Source organism: Thalassophryne amazonica, chromosome 16 (genome assembly GCF_902500255.1).
Source record: "Thalassophryne amazonica chromosome 16, fThaAma1.1, whole genome shotgun sequence".
Lineage (NCBI taxonomy): Eukaryota > Metazoa > Chordata > Actinopteri > Batrachoidiformes > Batrachoididae > Thalassophryne > Thalassophryne amazonica.
Window position 1 is genome coordinate 34759478 of NC_047118.1, and position 14050 is coordinate 34773527.

Sequence of the window (14050 nt, forward strand, 5' to 3'; positions counted from 1 at the left end):
GTCGTCGGCTCATGATTCTCGTCCGGGATCTTCTTGCGAGCAGATGTCCCTCAACCAATGTGATAAGAGTGATTCTGTATCGTCAACTCGTGTCTGTCAGCTCATTGGTGAAGAACAGGAGAGAGACTGAGATCAAATTTATCGTAAGTTTCCATATAAAGCGCCAGACTTTTTGATTCTCACAGAAATACGGGACAAACTGCGTCCCGTTTCAGGTCAATACGGAACGCACACTTTTATTTCCAAATAAGGGACGATTCCGTTTTTCAAGGGACGGTTGGCAACCCTACTCTCGATCATGACTCAGGACAGAAAACAATGTCCTCTCTCACACAACTGTGCATGGGGACAATAAACCATGGATGGTCGAGCACCCGGGGCTGCTATAGGACCGTGCTATTCAGGTTTCTTGTTCATGAGGATGGCATTGCAGGTGGTTAAGGTCTTGGGGCTGTTAAGCTGTTATTATCAGAAGAATTCTGCACTAAATGAAAGAAGCATGAGACTTTCAGGGTTTGTTCGTGATGACATACAGTAGTGTTCAGAATAATAGTAGTGCTATGTGACTAAAAAGATTAATCCAGGTTTTGAGTATGTTTCTTATTGTTACATGGGAAACAAGGTACCAGTAGATTCAGTAGATTCTCACAAATCCAAGCATTCATGATATGCACACTCTTAAGGCTATGAAATTGGGCTATTAGTAAAAAAAAAAAAGTAGAAAAGGGGGTGTTCACAATAATAGCAGCATCTGCTGTTGATGCTACAAACTCAAAACTATTATGTTCAAACTGCTTTTTTACCAATCCTGTGAATCACTAAACTAGTATTTAGTTGTATAACCACAGTTTTTAATGATTTCTTCACATCTGCAAGGCATTGTTTTGCAAGATTTTGCTGGTTTACTAGTGTGCTTGGGGTCATTGTCTTGTTGAAACACCCATTTCAAGAGCATGTCCTCTCCAGCATAAGGCAACATGACCTCTTCAAGTATTTTGACATATCCAAACTGATCTATGATACCTGGTATGCGATATATAGGCCCAACACCATAGTAGGAGAAACATGCCCATATCATGACGCTTGCACCACTATGCTTCACTGTCTTCACTGTGAACTGTGGCTTGAATTCAGAGTTTGGGGGTCGTCTCACAAACTGTCTGCGGCCCTTGGACCCAAAAAGAACAATTTTACTCTCATCAGTCCACAAAATATTCCTCCATTTCTCTTTAGGCCAGTTGTTGTGTTCTTTGGCAAATTGTAACCTCTTCTGCACATGTCTTTTATTTAACAGAGGGACTTTGCGGGGGATTCTTGCAAATAAATTAGCTTCACACAGGCGTCTTCTAACTGTCACAGCACTTACAGGTAACTCCAGACTGTCTTTGATCATCCTGGAGCTGATCAATGGGTGAGCCTTTGCCATTCTGGTTATTCTTCTATCCATTGATGGTTGTTTTCCATTTTCTTCTACACGTCTCTGTTTTTTTTGTCCATTTTAAAGCATTGGAGATCATTGTAGATGAACAGCCTATAATTTTTTGCACCTGCGTATAAGTTTTCCCCTCTCCAATCAACTTTTTAATCAAACTACGCTGTTCTGAACAATGTCTTGAATGTCCCATTTTCCTCAGGCTTTCAAAGAGAAAAGCATGTTCAACAGGTGCTGGCTTCATCCTTAAATAGGGGACACCTGATTCACACCTGTTTGTTCCACAAAACTGACGAACTCACTGACTGAATGCCACACTACTACAGTATTATTGTGAACACCCCCTTTTCTACTTCTTTTTACTAATAGCCCAATCTCATAGCCTTAAGAGTGTGCATATCATGAATGCTTGGTCTTGTTGGATTTGTGAGAATCTACTGAATCTACTGGTACCTTGTTTCCCATGTAACAATAAGAAATATACTCAAAACCTGGATTAATCTTTTTAGTCACATAGCACTACTATTATTCTGAACACTACTGTACACTTTAATTTAGGACAGAACAGTGGATACAGATGTCTTTTCAAGAGTGGAGTATGGAGTCAGCCACCTCCTGTGCACGGATGACATCAAGCTGTGTGTCAAGCGTGAGTGCGACATTAACTCAGTCATCCACCTCGCCAGGACCTCGCTACCTCTGTCATTGTGCACTGCTCTGCAGCTGTCACACTTTGGCCCAAGCAAAGTTTCAATTGCTGGTGTCAAGAAGGTCAACCACAGCTAAAAACCTGCAGAAGGTAAGACAGGTGCTGAGAAGATACTTAGCTCAAAGGTAGGAATAAGATCTGAGACATCAATACACCTGCCCCAGCAATCATAAGATACCCAGGAAAGTGAGTGTTTGCAGAACGTTAGAACAGGAAGGTTTGATCACATCACTGTGCCAGATGTTTACTTACTGGGGGGAAAATCGAAGTGTGTGACAGTGGCTGACACGTGAAATAAAACACAACAACACTGTTCTCATTGGACAGCAGTCACATCCCAGGACAAAATGTCAACTTATCTGACCTACAGTCAACTGATTCCTCCTTAAAGCACACAGAAAATAAAGAATATGATCGACAACTGACAGAAACATTTCTGTTGTGTGTCGTTTAGAAGAATTCTCAGACTAACACTAACAAAATGTTTTAAATCAATCTTTGTGCTCAATATTGATTTCATAAAACTCTTAAACCTTAAAAAAATTCTGCAAATGTGGGGAGACAATCTTCCACTACGTTCACATTCAGAGACCCAAGTCATACTGAAAAAATGTTTGTGAGAGTGATGGCGTGTGTGCGTGAGGCCGACATACTGTGAGCTTAAAAAGGTGAGGCATGCCTCCACTGACAGTGTGACATTCACAACTTACACATGCATTTATTGACAAATACTGAAGACAGGAAGCCTGTTAAGAAGCTCTGCAGCTCACATCAAGCAAAAAAAGACAATAATAATTGTCCCAAATGTGCCTGTGCTGGTTTACGTTCAGATCAGTTACACAAATACACTATTTATACAGCAAGCAGCCAACCATCGTGCACTGTGCCAGCCATCAGTCTGATGCGCATTTTAGGTGCAATGTATCTGGATGACTTTTGGATGACTGCGTTCCACACAGCTGGCATGGCTCAGCTCAAGGTTGACTGACACACGCCTGACCAATCAGCCAGCTCATGCTGGAATGCCCATGATGCCAGGATGCCCAGCGTGGTCAGCACCTGTGTGGACCTGGCTCCTCGCCGTATTGCACTCTGGGCCGGCTGCAGTTCTGTGCGCAACTCCATTATTAGTGCCATTTTATGCATCACTTTGCACATGGTTTTATATCCATCCATGTAATTGCAAACACGAGTGTGTTAATTGCTCATCACTGTGTCGCTAATGTGCACATCACTCTGATGACCTCATGTTTTACCACTATTAATGGTTCCCAGATCACCTTTAAGGTCCGCTGACACAAGCATGCCTGAGACTCACTCAATAGTACAAACCTCACTGTGACGATCCCACCCGCTGTGTTCACAGCTGGACGCCGTTCTTTATTCTGCTAGCTGCCATGCGCTCTGTGTTGGACGCTGCATATATAAAATAATTATTTCATGGCGGATTAATCATTTTTTTCTGCAAATTGGCTGTTAAAAATGGCTCTAATCACTTCCTGAATCACAGAGGAGGCTGCAGCTGGGGCCGTTCACGTGCGCACGCATGCGCCTAACTACTTGCAGAAAGCATTTTGAGCCATCTAAAAAGGTAATTATTTGTCTTGTTTACATTGTCATGGCTTGATAAAGCAGTTGTGTGTTCTTTCCTTCTTGTGTGCAGCTGTTAAAGTATGTTTATAAAAGGCATGCTCGTGTCAGTTTGCCATTACATGTCCACAGTGGAACAATAGCTGAAGAAACGTGCATACGCCAGCCAGGATTTTTGCATGACGCACCGCACATTTCCACAGTCATTTCACTTTTGATACATCAGAACATTGGTGTGGAAACGGATGTATGCTAGGTTTTTGTGCGTAAGCACGCTACTTAGTTATTTATTTAATGTGTGTGAACACAAGAAATCAATCAATCAATCAAACAAAATAAGTAACTAGATAAATAAATCAGATTCAGGTTACTTTTGCCAGTAATGTGAAAGTGACCCACGTGGTCCAAATCTCAAACAACAAAATGTGGAACCTGATTCACATTCACATACCAGCAAAATTGGCCTGAATCAAGTACTTACTTGCCTGATACTGTTGCGAGAGTGTGTGTGTGTGTGTGTGTAGCGTTGTTGTGTTGGATTTGTAACCCTTGGTCTGCACTAAGAACACTCACAATAGTTGGCTCTGAAATTTTCAAGTATTTGAATTCAGATGTTTTCACACTGATTGGACAACCTGTATATATGGTTCTAGATTAAACTCGGACGTGATTCATATCTCATTTCTCTTGATGTGAATGCTCTGTGAATGGTCCCATCTAACACAGTCCACCAATAAACATGAATGTAGCCTGGCAACAAATGAGATTGTGATAATTTCAGCTGGTAATGTGAACATGACCACAGTCTCTGACACAGACGTCATCAGTTTAATCATCATAGCATTCCATCATCCATGGGCCAGTGCTCTTTGCCTTTTGCCCTTCTAGGAAATTTGTCCTATTAATGAAAGAAATCTCAACTACAATTTAGCAGAAGTTTGAGTGCTGTATATCTGCAGCTACACTGTGATCACTGATCAGAGGAGAACTTTAACAAGTATGCTTAGTGGATTACAGACATATCAGCTTTGTTTTGATATGTCTGTAGAGTCAGTTTCTCTCATAAACACTGTAACAAAAAAAGATATTTAAAAAAATGATCAAAAGTAAATCCACTGAGCAGAAATGATCTAAATCTACTGAAACCAGCACTGCAGCAGGAAATGGAACATTAAGTTCCTTTGGCTTCTTCCACTCTGCACTCAGGGGCACCACAGTACATCCAGGATCTGCATGTTGCTTTGGCACAACTTTTATGTCAGATGGCCTTCCTGACACTCCTCCACACTACACAGAGAATGAGCAGGGGTGGCCTTGAACTGGGACCATTCTACACTGCTAACAAGCGCACTAACTGCTTATCCACCACGCTGCCCCTGAATGGTGACCACAGTATTTTCTCTAAATATACATAGAAATCTGTCCTCTACACTCTTGCTGTACTGTCATTAAACTGGTGAACAGCCTTGTGTCTCACCAACACAACACATGTTGACCAAAGCTCACACAAGTGGGGACTTGTCGGCACAACACACACTAATGCTTGGATCAACATATACGAGGGCTGTCAATAAAGTAACGGTCCTTTTTATTTTTTTCAAAAACTATATGGATTTCATTCATATGTTTTTACGTCAGGCATGCTTGAACCCTCGTGCGCATGCGTGAGTTTTTCCACGCCTGTCGGTGACGTCATTCGCCTGTGAGCACTCCTTGTGGGAGGAGTCATCCAGCCCCTCGTCGGAATTCCTTTGTCTGAGAAGTTGCTGAGAGACTGGCGCTTTGTTTGATCAAAATTTTTTCTAAACCTGTGAGACACATCGAAGTGGACACGGTTCGAAAAATTAAGCTGGTTTTCAGTGAAAATTTTAACGGCTGATGAGAGATTTTGAGGTGATACTGTCGCTTTAAGGACTTTTCACGGTGCGAGACGTCGCTCAGCGCTCTCAGGCAGCGTCATCAGCCTGTTCAAGCTGAAAACCTCCACATTTCAGGCTCTATTGATCCAGGACGTCGTGAGAGAACAGAGAAGTTTCAGAAGAAGTCGGTTTCAGCATTTTATTCGGATATTCCACTGTTAAAGGAGATTTTTTTAATGAAAGACGTGCGGACGGATCCGCGCGTCGGGACACAGCCAACGCGGTGCGCCGGCACAGGAAAAACACCTCCGTGTTGATAACCATTTGTAAAATCCAGGCGGCTTTTGATAGCTTTCAGTGGAGTGAGTATATGAGAAATTGTTTAACAGGCAGGACATGTTCCAACTTGTCCTTAAGGCTTTCAACAGAGGTGTTTTTCCTGTGGCGGAGCGTCGCGGCGGCTGCGTCCCGACGCGCGGACCCGTCCACACGTCTTTCATTAAAAAAATCTCCTTTAACAGTGGAATATCCGGATAAAATGCTGAAACCGACTTCTTCTGAAACTTCTCTGTTCTCTCACGACGTCCTGGATCAATAGAGCCTGAAATGTGGAGGTTTTCAGCTTGAACAGGCTGATGACGCCGCCTGAGAGCGCTGCGCGACGTCTCGCACCGTGAAAAGTCCTTAAAGCGACAGTATCACCTCAAAATCTCTCATCAGCCGTTAAAATTTTCACTGAAAACCAGCTTAATTTTTCGAACCGTGTCCACTTCGATGTGTCTCACAGGTTTAGAAAAAATTTTGATCAAACAACGCGCCAGTCTCTCAGCAACTTCTCAGACAAAGGAATTCCGACGAGGGGCTGGACGACTCCTCCCACAAGGAGTGCTCACAGGCGAATGACGTCACCGACAGGCGTGAAAAAACTCACGCATGTGTACGAGGGTTCAAGCATGTCTGACGTAAAAACATATGAATGAAATCCATATAGTTTTTGAAAAAAATAAAAAGGACCGCTTCTTTATTGACAGCCCTTGTACTTTAAAGAAGAGGTGAAATTAAGTCAAACTCAATCACAAACTGTAAAATGCAGAAAAATGTATTTTATGTCCATGCAAAAAACAAAATGTCTTTTTCCACAGTTTTGTCCTGATTTTCTTGACCATTCTGCCCCAACACTTGAGCGTTACTTGTATGATGACATAGACATTATAGAGGCAGAAAACAGTTTAAAAATGTGCGTTAACCCTGAAAACATCAGGATTTATACAGTGTATCAGCTGTTATGTGGCCTGTGAACATGAGAACTGACCCAGAAGTACATGACTGTTTGTGCTTGAATTAATCATTAATGATGTGAAGGGATTTGGGGACAACCTCACTCTGAAAACCAAATTTTTCTGTCTCACTGTGACAAAAACAAAAGATCATGCATGCTGTTTGGTGGTTGTGGTTTTACAAACTGTTTGTTAAGCTGATCACCATAAAATAACTTCATTAGTCCATCTGCTATTGTTATGTCAATACAGAAAATTTTAAAAATGGGGGTATAGTTTTGGCAAGTGTTAAAACCTTTCTTTGGAACACACTGAACACAAAATTTATTGACAATTTTTCTCTCATGGCTTTATAGTTTGCTGATTCCCCATTTAAAGGGGGTGTTATAAACACAAATTTTTCTTGTTTTCAATTCAGTTGGATTATTACCACATCAAAAGGTATGTTTCAAACTGAGAAAAAACAGATATATTCTTCAAATAATATTTTGTCTGTTTGCAAACAAGTATTAATGAACATTAGGCCAGCTTTATGCAAGTTTGTACAGAACTGGAGTCATTGTAGAGGACAGGATATTTTTGCAAATCAACTTTCCTACAATTAAAGGATGAAGAGGAAGGTGATGATGATGAGAAAAGAACCAACTTAAAAAGTCACTTCAATTGGTACATCTAAAAGAATTAAGTTATTTGAACTTAAGTTAATAAGTTAACTTATTTACTGTAAGTTCAAACAACTTAATTCTTTTAGATGTACCAATTGAAACAAACCATACTAAAATACGAAATGGAGCGAAATGGGTACTGATAATCACGAAATGGGGGTAAAATGTAACGAAATGGAGCAGACTGAACCAGGCTGACTACAACTAATTAATTGTTTCGCTTTTGTTTTTGTGAGATGCACTACATGTAGTAGGGGCAGGTGCACCATCTGGTGTTCAAGAGATGAAACTTCAGTCAGTGGGTCAGTCTGCTCCATTTCGCTACTTTTAACCCCCGTTTCGTTATTATCAGTCCCATTTTGCTTAAAAATAATTAAATAAAAGAAATGAATTGAATCATATTTAATCATATTTGGAGCCAGTCTGGGTCAGTCTGCTCCATTTCGTTACTTTTAAACCCCTATTTCGTTATGATCAGTCCCCATTTCGCTCCATTTCGCTTAAAAATAATAAAATAAAAGTAATTAAGTGAATCATATTTAATTATATTTGGAGTCAGTCTGCTCCATTTCGTTACTTTTTACCCCCGTTTCATGATTATTAGGCTCCATTTCGCCCCATTTCGTTCATTTCATAGCTGATTAACTATTCTCTTTTTTCAGTAAAGGACACACAGAGCAAAGGAAATATTATCACAATAATAATCAAACTGCAAGACTATGCCAACAAATAAACATGACAAAATTTTGACCATGCTTTTGTCATCACCTCCCCCCCCCCAATTTTTTAAAAGATGAATCAACCTTTGTATTGCATTATTTGGTCTCTATAAGACAGGCATTGTGTCCTCATTCTCAGCATCGCATTAGACCTGTTCCCAGTGGGTGTTGGACTCCAGCTGAAATTTCTGATCCAGACAACCAATGATTTATAAAGGAAAATCAGGAAAATTATCAGGGGTGCCCAAACTTTTGCATACAACTGTATATTTGTGTGTGTGTGTGTGTGTATTGTGCCTGTCACTTTACATGGAAAGGAACAGTTGGCCACAACTCGTTTTACTTCAGATAAAGGGTGGGTCTCTCATTCAGTAGGTGAGATGGACTTCATTTAATGTCATTTCATGTTAAAGAATACCACATTTATACAGAAACACAAGGCTGCTTAAGATGTTTGCACAGTTCTGCAACTCAATAAGCACATATAGAAGGTGATCATGGTTCACCACTGTGAAAAGTTTAACGATCTGAGCAAAATCCAAACCGTTTTAGTAGCAGTCATTCAGTATTATCCTCCTGTCTTGCATTTGCTTCTCTGCGTTTGAAGTTAGAGACCTTATGTGCAAATAAAGAGAGTAACGTGTCATTTGTCCTGCATGTGGTGGTCTCAGAGTGTTGGAGGATTTCTAAGAAGTGGATTTGTTAGGTTCTCTCATTGTGGGCTTTCTAAGAAAAGGGTTGTCTGTTTCATGGAAATATACTCAACAAAAATATAAACGCAACACTTTTGGTTTTGCTCCCATTTTGTATGAGATGAACTCAAAGATCTAAAACTTTTTCCACATACACAATATCACCATTTCCCTCAAATATTGTTCACAAACCAGTCTAAATCTGTGATAGTGAGCACTTCTCCTTTGCTGAGATAATCCATCCCACCTCACAGGTGTGCCATACCAAGATGCTGATTAGACACCATGATTAGTGCACAGGTGTGCCTTAGACTGTCCACAATAAAAGGCCACTCTGAAAGGTGCAGTTTTGTTTTATTGGGGGGGGATACCAGTCAGTATCTGGTGTGACCACCATTTGCCTCATGCAGTGCAACACATCTCCTTCGCATCATCCGTGAAGAGAACACCTCTCCAACGTGCCAAACGCCAGTGAATGTGAGCATTTGCCCACTCAAGTCGCTAACGACGACGAACTGGAGTCAGGTCGAGACCCCGATGAGGACGACTAGCATGCAGATGAGCTTCCCTGAGATGGTTTCTGACAGTTTGTGCAGAAATTCATTGGTTATGCAAACCGATTGTTTCAGCAGCTGTCCGAATGGCTGGTCTCAGATGATCTTGGAGGTGAACATGCTGGATGTGGAGGTCCTGGGCTGGTGTGGTTACACGTGGTCTGCGGTTGTGAGGCTGGTTGGATGTACTGCCAAATTCTCTGAAACAACTTTGGAGACGGCTTATGGTAGAGAAATGAACATTCAATACACGAGCAACAACTCTGGTTGACATTCCTGCTGTCAGCATGCCAATTGCACGCTCCCTCAAATCTTGCGACATCTGTGGCATTGTGCTGTGTGATAAAACTGCACCTTTCAGAGTGGCCTTTTATTGTGGGCAGTCTAAGGCACACCTGTGCACTAATCATGGTGTCTAATCAGCATCTTGATATGGCACACCTGTGAGGTGGGATGGATTATCTCAGCAAAGGAGAAGTGCTCACTATCACAGATTTAGACTGGTTTGTGAACAATATTTGAGAGAAATGGTGATATTGTGTATGTGGAAAAAGTTTTAGATCTTTGAGTTCATCTCATACAAAATGGGAGCAAAACCAAAAGTGTTGCGTTTATATTTTTGTTGAGTGTACATAAGCCGGCCCCTCAAAGGGGGTGGGAATCTGTTTCCCTATTTGTTGAGCCGTGCTTACATACCAGAGCTTTTAAACAGTGGAATCTGCAGCTGTATATTTTTCATCTAGAGCCTAACTGAACCTGTATGTCAGCCAGACATTCTAACAGCATGAAGAAGACAGACAGTGTGCCTGCCAAAACAATAAATATCCAAGCTTAACAACCTTTTTTTAAATAATACAGCTATTTTACAGTTCACACTTTCTACATATAAAGCACACACTACTATTACTAGGGGAGCTACGACTACTACCTTTGCACCCCCCCCCCCCCCCCAGGACTAAATCAAACCAACTTTTTTAGGTTCCTTAGATGACCCCAGAACACAATCAGGATGTTCCCAAAAATGAAAACTGGCCTCAAGCCAGTTATCCAAGATGGTGTCTAAGATGGCTGCCAAAATAGGTTTTTTCACTAAAACACCAATGATTTCTGTCATTATTAAGTCTATTTTTTGTTCCTACTATGTATTTTAATGTATCTATTGGTGGCCATTTTGGACGCCATTTTGAATCTTAAACCCATGAATTAATTTAGTTTAGGCACAAATGAGTTTGCTGTGACCTGCAATGGTCTTCCCATTGAATCTTTGTGATATTTAAGTTGTTTATATGTTGTGTAAAAGCATTTTAGTGGGAAAAAAAACCTATTTTGGTGGCCATCTTGGATGACTGGCCATGCAGTTTTTATTTTTGGGAACATCCTGATTGTGTTTTGGGGTCATCTAAGGAACCTAAAAAAGTTGGGGGGGGGGGGGGGGGGGTCATAGCTCCCCTAGTATATAAGTCATGATCATTGTAAATTTCTCTACATTTTTTTTTTTTTTTTTGCATTCTACACATGGGTGTCAGCTTATTGTGTGACAACTTGTTTCTTGCAAAACAGGCAGTCGATTACGAAAGGTTAATTGCCAATAAAACTTGTCATGCATAAAGAAAATTACAGGCAGCTCGTGTGAAGTGGAATGAATGAAGTGGAATGCATGAATAGTGAGCCATTTACCACCTTATTGAAAAAGTTCAACCTATTTCCCCAGGAAAAAGGTGATCAATATCCCAGGATGCATCACTGATATCAAAATGGTGAGATACACAGGTAGACAGAGACAGGAGGACAAACAAGCTGATGGATGACAATACCCAACTGGTGGTCACAAATGATGACAGATTTACAGGTTCTACAATAAATAGAAACTTTTATTTATGTACAATCAATGTTGAATGTGTAACAGTCAAAACAAAAATGTAAAGAACAAATATTTACAATTATGAACAATACATTTACATACCATTAATCAGCAATTTAGTCTGGTAAAGGGGTCATACTGTACACAAGGCAGACTTGCCCAGCGGGCATGTCTTTCAGAGCAAATAGAAGTCCAAATATGGATTTCTGTGACATATATTACAAAAGTCTAAACTGAGTGATTTCGGGCAAGAATTTTCCTTATAACAGGAGAATTTCTACAAATAGTCTATGGGCCAAGCAGGTTTTTGGTACCACTTAAAATTATTAAACAACACTTATAATCGGGGTGCACATAACTGGTACTCATGGTGCTCATGTGTGCGAAACATCATTGATGCAAAGCAGAGAGAAACGCTTTTCCTACAATCTGTCATTGTTTTCCTCTTATGAAGTATGTTTCCGCTGTGCATCATTTATTTTTAGCATGCACAAGCACCATGAGTACCAGTTATATGCATGCCTGCTTATAATCCATCCTCTGTATATCATGACCTATACAAAAATGTACGATATCCATGCCAGGGTGGTAGCTATAGCTAGGTAGGGGTCAATGATCATTACACTGGGGTCAAAATTGAAAAATGCTCCAATTATATTGGCACATATACTACATTATTTATCTTACCACAAAGAATGTTATGGAGGTATGGAGTAAAACAGCAAAAATGGTGTCAAAGGTCAATTTCAGTTTGTCCAGAGGTCAAAAGTTAAAGGTGCCTCAAGTTTTATGAAAAGTGATGCAAATTATTGTTCGAGTTGACAGTTTTAAAAGTGAATATTCTGCACCATCTCTCATGCTTAGTTATCAAGTTATTGGGTAATATGCTATAGAATCCAATGGATGTGTTGACCTTATTTGACCTTTACTTTGGAAGCGAAGTATTCAACACGGTCAAAACTATTCCATTAATTAATCCCATGAACTTAACCAATAATTTGAATCATTTTTTACCAAAATTGGAGAAACTTTAACTTTTGACCTATGTACAAATTGAAACTGACCTTTGTCACCATTTTCATGGTTTTTACACATAACTTCCTAACATTCAGTTATAAATAGTCAAAACTATAGCTTTTTGTAATCTTTATGATCAGTCAAATTAATGTCACATAATGTTCAATATGACTGAGACATTTTTAAATTTTGACCCCTATGTAATCCTTCACTGACACCTACCTAGCTGCAGCTACCAGCCTGGGATGGCTATCATATGTTTTGTTTTGTTTTAGGTCATAGGTCATAGTATACTTTGATAATAATTAGGTCAAAATTGTCTACTGGCTCATGGACTAAAACAGTCACAGTACTGGTGGGATTTCATAATCTTTAAAAAAAAAATTATCAGATTTTTAAAAGCATAAAAACTGATTTAAATATGATCTCCGTAATGTGATATTGAAAACTCTTCTGCAGCCTCCCAAGCACTTGTGAAACTCTTTTGTGCACCTCTACCTAAAAAAGGACAGACATTAACCCGCATGAAATAAAGTCTGTTAGTCATCACCTCACCTGCCTCACACCTTTAACAATTCACTGTAAACAGACTGCCAGTGTACAAATCCACAGAATTCAATAGCACCTCCACAAACACACCAACAAAACATGCTGTTACGAACGCACACATTTGTCATATATTAAGCTCCAACTTAAAACTCTGTTGTGATGGTCACTGATTTGGTACATATAGTAGCTGAATTATTATTATTATTTTTGGAATAGTGAAATAAGTCCATTTCAATATCAAGTCTAACTGGACACGGTTTGCAGGGTCATATGGTTTCATCAAATATTTACTGTCATTGAGAAATGCATAGATTATTTAAGGTTCTCCAAACAGTTGCACATAGTGAATTAAAAGATGGGTCAAAAAGTGAAAATGAGTTAATGACCCTGCAGTGAACAGAACTGAAAATGCACCCTGAGAACTTCAAAAACACTTTAACTGGAACCGAAGAGATTGTGTTGAGAAGGTGGAGGGAGTACTTGGAGGAGTTGATGAATGAAGAAACAGAGGGAGAGAAGGTTGGACTGTTGTTAACAGGCAGTGATGTCACATTCATTCATATTAACATTCACAACACTTTTGAACTAAATGTAACCAGAATTAAAGGGAAATCTCTGTTATATTGACTTTACACAAGCTCAGTTAAGCTAGTGCACAAGACGATAAATGTTAGGAGTCTTGGAAAAATAACACAGTTGTCAGTTACATTAAAGAGGAATCCTATGTGTTAATTTTTTATATCAATCAATCAATCAATTTTATTTATATAGCGCCAAATCACAACAAACAGTTGCCCCAAGGCGCTTTATATTGTAAGGCAAGGCCATACAATAATTACGTAAAAACCCCAACGGCCAAAACGACCCCCTGTGAGCAAGCACTTGGCGACAGTGGGAAGGAAAAACTCCCTTTTAACAGGAAGAAACCTCCAGCAGAACCAGGCTCAGGGAGAGGCAGTCTTCTGCTGGGACTGGTTGGGACTGAGGGAGAGAACCAGGAAAAAGACATGCTGTGGAGGGGAGCAGAGATCAATCACTAATGATTAAATGCAGAGTGGTGCATACAGAGCAAAAGGAGAAATAAACACTCAGTGCATCATGGGAACCCCCCAGCAGTCTACGTCTA